Genomic DNA, 5,886 nt, shown 5'->3' with positions numbered 1-5,886 from the left:
CATGAAGATCCAGAAAAAAGATAGTTACAAATTAACACAGAAAGACAAACAGCAGTCTGGAGTTGACAGCATGTCCTCTGCATGGGTCCTGCTCTTCTAATGAGAAGTTGGACATCGAACAGCAAGACCTGTGCTGACTCTTTTGAGCTTTGCTTATATGACTTTCCATATTTTCTACCTGGATCAGGTCATCACAGTTGGAACAACCCATGGCCCACATGCTTGCAAAATCCTCCCTGATTTTTTCTTCATTTTCCTGGGAGTGGGGAAATGAGAGCATAAGATTAGCTTTTGCAGCTCCTGCATATTGGAACTCACCTGAGCTGTGGTGACTTATGAATTGTCTGGAGAGAGGACGATGCTTGCCTGTGCACTTCCACCAGCTGCAAAGTACGGTGCTTGTCTTACAGAATCAATTGGATTACCAAGATGTGAGCTCACGGGATCACTTTCTTAACGTGAAGGAAAGAAAACAGAAATGTTGCTGGAAATAAACAGTCCAAAAAAATTCAGAAGAAACCATGACCGCTTCAATTCACTACTGATATGGCCAGATCCAAGGTAAATACGCTCTCTTGTTTTCTTTTAAGATAGTGTCACAGATCTTAATCTCCATATTCAGGTTTTTCACCTGACTCTGCCCTGCTCTCTCAGGGCTGTCAGTGGGTGTATGTACCCTGGCAGCAACTCCAACATGAACAACAAGAGAAATAAAATTCCAGGGTAAAAGCCTGAGAAATTTATTACTGATGTACTTGCACACACCCTCCCACCACTACCAAGGCTGTTGGCAATAGGGCTGAGCCTCTTTAAGTTAAAATTGCACTTTAGAGCAAGACTTTCATGTCTGTAAAATCTATAGGAATGACTAGCCCTTGCCTTCCACGAAGGTCAAATAAATGCTTTTAATTATTGCAGGTTATAACACCCTTGGCCAGGCTGGGTGAATATGTAAGTATTCCACAAACTTTTAATTCCGTTTTTAAAGGAAATTAATTTGCCTGTTTCCAATCTTTTGTTTGCTTTCTATGAATACTCTAGTGAATCTGCTTTACCTCAAAATGCTAATTTTTAATTTGAAGGGCACGTTTCAATTGCAAATTAACCACACTGCCACCTGCTTTGATGTTGTCCCTGGGGAGGACTCAGTAAGTAGGAATGTCATTGCAAGAGTCGCTGGGCACCAAGATGCATTTGAAGACTCATGCTCAGAGGCCCCAGAAGTGCAAAAACCTTCATACCTCTAAACCTAGATGCTGTAGCTGGTTCCCCAGTGTCATGCAGATGCAATTTTACTAATGGATTAATGTGTAACTCAATAGTTACACAGAAATAGCACAGGACTAGCAATAGAAGTGTGCGTTGAGAATGCACCCAACGGGGAATTCAAAGTTCATAATACCATGTATTAATTGATAAATAAACCCATGAACCATTCTGAATAATGATTAGTTTTCAGAATATGACATGCTGAAATTTGAAACAAGGCAAACTGCTCACTACACAATATTTATGCTTGTCTACAGGATGGAAAAATGTGAATGTTCAACTACAGAGGCAAGGAAAATTGGACGTGCTCCAGGGAGCTCATGATCCATGCATTTCATGAGGTGAAACAGATGGATGAAGCAGACACATGGAGTGGGTAGGAGGAGGTGGGAGGATGTGTTAAAGGAAATGGCTTTGTAGAATTAGCAGCACTTCATTTTCTAGCACAGATCTCCCTATGACATCAAAGAAGTCACTTAAGACCAGGGTTGGGCTTTTTTAAAAAAAATACTGTCTGAACAGGTGTTTGGAGGAATTTTAAAAAAGTGAGGAATTTGGGAACTCTAATGGAAACCACGACGATTTGAGGATGTTGGTTCTTGTGACATTGACTTAGAAATCTTGCTCACCGTCTCTGATCCTGATGTCCAAAAGGTAATGGACAGAGTCACTGATTGAAATGGGCTTTGGAATTAGGACCTATGCTCTCAGTGTTATTCAGTTTATGGAAACAAATCATTCCTTTGTATAAAGACTTTGAAAATCTGTAAGTGAAAAGACCTAAGTTATAAGGTTTTAAAGAAACAAAAAACCCCGAACCACCATCACATGTACATGCTTGTCATGATTAGATACCTTTACATGTCCCTCTTCATTTGACAAATGACACTGGCATCTCCAGAGTTATTGCTGTGCTTAATCACAAGGGCTGATTATGCATGAAATATTTCTATTCATTCTTGCTAGAAATGTCCTAAATGGCTTGTTGGATTTCCAAGGCAAGGAATTATCTTCCAACTAGTCCTGCCTGTTAGAAACGAATTACCCTTTTCCACACCAATTCTTCCCCAACTTCTGTATCTCTGCAAAGCAGGAACTTCTCTTTTTGTACCTCTAAACCAGCACATTGCAGAAGGTTTCTACTGTCCCAGTGAAACAATACGCTTCGTTGGGTCCCAAGCAGTGGTATTAACTGATGGCTATTTAGAAGCAAGAAACAGGAGAAAAAACAAGTGTGTGAGCTTCTGATGTTCACAAATCATCAGAAATGAGTTCACCTCTGGTTATTTAATAAGGGTAGGGTCTGGCTCAGAGAAAGACATGCAAGCTCAACTGAGGTTCATAGGTGTTGCCTAGTGTAATTTGAAAGGCCCCAGCATATACGAGACATCTGTGCAGGCTAATAAGTATGCTGTAGGATTAATGGGAGACCTGTGCCCTTCTGAAGCTGGTATTGGAGACCAGACATCATGCTCTGGAGCCTCTTAAATCACATCAGACACTTGTTTCAGCAACTAAATTGTATCCTTGACATCTAGTGACTGCAATGGGGAATTCAGGCACCCAGTACATGTACAAGACTACGTTTAGGTAACTTTAATCTGCGATCAGATCAGTCTTATCCTCACTATGCACTTGTCCCTCTCCCCTTGCTCCATCCACTTTTTCCCAACGCTCGGTAGGGACCATGCCCCCGCACAGTCCCTGTGAGCTGGGAATTGACCGCAGAGGCAATTCTGCTCGCGGTGCCCCTGGGAATGCAAGACCTCAGAGGCACGAGCAGATCACGCCTTGGCAAATCACCGCAACACTTTTCCTTCTTCACGCTGTGTTCATGCTATGCTCATGCCACGTTCCCACGTCCAGCAGGCATGAAGGAATTTGACATGAGTCTGCATTCTCAGGAGTGAATCAGCTCCTGCACAGGACTCCAACTTTAGGACAGTGGAAGATAGGAGTTTGCTTGATGGTCCTCCCTGCCTCCTCCACATCATTTTCAATATTGTTGACTGATTTTTGAGGGCTTTTTCATCATTTCCTGCCTACTTACATGTTGTAGTCACTAACCATTAGCCATCCACCAATGGAAAGGCTTCTTTCACAAAACTCCTTAGTTATCGACTACTCTTCATCTTCCTTTGAAACTTCAGAGAGAAAGCTGTGCTGAAATGCCTACAGAAAAATCCCCAAGAGGCAACAGATAGAGGCTGGAGAGAAGGGACAGCAGATCGTGTTTTTCTATTTCTCTTAAAATCTGTTTCTATGATTCACAACAATGCACTTGTGCCTACATGTGATTGAAGTAAGTTTGCAAACTCTTTGCTCTAGCTGTTGCTCTGCCTCTTCCTTTCATCTTGCTGTTTGTCATATATTCACTTTCTGCATCTTGTCTTTTTTGACATTTTAGCTCTCTCAGGGGGCAACACTGGCACTTTCACACATCACCGTAATAGAAATAAAAGCTTGAAAGATCGAGATCTGAGACCTGCCTATTCCTGGGGCATTGCAATGCAACATCATGAAGGATGTAGCTTGGCTGGATCCTCAGGAGATCACAAGAAACCTGGAACCATAGCTCCTGAGAATAACTGAGTTGATGAAGGCAGACAAACAGCTACGCACTTTTTTTCTGGTGAAAAATCCTGTCAGAAATTGACATTTTTTCTTTGCATGTGGTTACGATGAAATTTTGTTTTCCAGTGGAGAAGTAATGTTTTATTTAAGTTTTTTTTGATGAATAGCTCTGTCCTGTCTACATTGACACATACTTCACACAATGCAAGTGGAAACTCCCCAATGATTCTTTCCAAATTCCTAATGAGTTTCAGCCCAAGATGAATTAAACCCTGTATATTTGGGTCAGATTCTCCATCAGTCCGGACTGGTGCAGCTCTGATGATACAATCAGTTAAACCGTATCAGTTTACATTAGCACAAAATTTGACCAAAAACTTCAGACTGAGACATACTAAATGCAACGCCTGTCCTCAGCGTTACTGAATGCATGGTTCAGAGATCACCAGTCACCTTTGCAATTTAAACCTGCTTCAGGTAGCAGACCAGCTTCTGAGTTGAAGTGTGCTCTCGGTGTCTTACTGCCAGAATAAAAAATATCCAACCAGCATAGTGCATTGGGAGCTATTACTTTCTGCTTGCATAACCCATCTGTAGAAGCTAAGGCATTTCCCAAATATTTTATAACCAACAAACAAAGTATATCAAAACTAATCCAATGTATCAAACCAGTTTGGATAGCATTACATGAATATTTGGCTACTAATTTTCAAGTACTTTGGGGGGATAAAAAAAGAGACACCGTTTAACATGTACTGAGATACTGGCATGACAGGTCATGCACGCAGTAATTACCATCCCCAGATGGAAGAGCTTCAGCAGCTGTATAACCTAGCACAGTGCCCGCTAGCGCATTGTCAGTCTCTGTCCTTGGAGGCAGCTGGCTCACGATACTCAGGTTTATGAGTCTGCCGGGCTGGTTGAGTTCGTGTTAGATACAAAGGATGCTCACAGCTTTAGGGCCCTGCAGCTCCGTCCCCCCAGCTGCAGGGATGACATGCTGCTGGTATCACCTTAGGTTTTTGAAAAGTACCTAGGAATACAATATGCTTACTCTCCAATTGACAGAAGTGATTCGGTCCCTCGGGCGCTCTTAAAAATTCCCACCGGCACGGTTGTGGGGTTGCAGCAGGCACCGACGCCGAGGCAGGCAGCAATCATTTTTAATTTGGGGGCTGACAGTCTGATGTTAGGGCTGCAAGAACAAAGAAAGAAGCCTGAACGTATTGAACCAGAGACATTCCTCCTGAGCCGTGGAAAAATAATAGCTTGACATTTTTAAGTGCCAATAGCCATAGCAGAGAGAGGGTTGAAGGGGACAGCAGTAGAATACCTGGCTGATTGCTCTGCTTCGCGTATGCACAGTAACCTTCTTCTAATTCCAGCTGCATATACATTTTCTTCTGATCATAAGGTATTGAAAATGACTTGAACCAACACACCCACCAAACCCTCCCATCCCTCCTCGATTTGGTTAACGAGGTCATTAAAAAGATGCATGAAAGACTTGCAAACAAGCGCTGAATTTTTATGCTGCGGTGGCAATATCAGAGTGGCCTGAGCACAGAGAAAGGCTATTAGAGAAACGAGTGTGCTTATTTTATCTTTGAAAGCAATTTTCACCTCTTTAGCTACTATGTTGAAGAGACTTAAAAATAACATGTGTGTACCGAGGAGCAGAAATGGTCTAGTGTAATGTAGTCTGAGAAATCCTTCCTGTCACAGGGCAGCGGTATCCCGCTTTCTGCTGAGATTATCTTCTCTGTCCTGCTTCAGGGAGCACCTTCCCAAGAAAGAAAACTTCTGGCATGGGACGGTGGAGTCTCGGCCCTAGATCTTGAAGTTGAAACATTTTAAGATTTTAAAGAACCTCTGTTTTTCTACGCCCCAGCTCAGGCACTTGTAGAAACCTGTCCTTTTTTTTTTTTTTTTTGGCAGAATTTTACAGGTGTTTGCTCACGGGGAATAACTTTGTTTTTGTTTATCTAGTTCCTGACCTGTTAGTGTCCTGAAGCACGGAAACAGGAAGATTACAGCACTGTG

General features: G+C 42.4%; 1 long non-coding RNA gene across 1 annotated transcript; it reads left to right on the top strand.

Annotated features, from left to right (window-relative positions):
* Positions 1-223: 223 nt before the first annotated feature.
* Positions 224-1,796, top strand: LOC121233461. The gene is made up of 3 exons (XR_005932926.1): positions 224-561; positions 919-951; positions 1,527-1,796. It is a non-coding gene; the product is annotated as an uncharacterized LOC121233461 (long non-coding RNA).
* Positions 1,797-5,886: the final 4,090 nt, after the last annotated feature.

Source organism: Aquila chrysaetos, chromosome 1 (assembly GCF_900496995.4).
Source record: "Aquila chrysaetos chrysaetos chromosome 1, bAquChr1.4, whole genome shotgun sequence".
Classification (NCBI taxonomy): domain Eukaryota; kingdom Metazoa; phylum Chordata; class Aves; order Accipitriformes; family Accipitridae; genus Aquila; species Aquila chrysaetos.
Note: the sequence above shows the minus strand (reverse complement) of the source record. Positions and strands in the feature narration are given on the sequence as shown.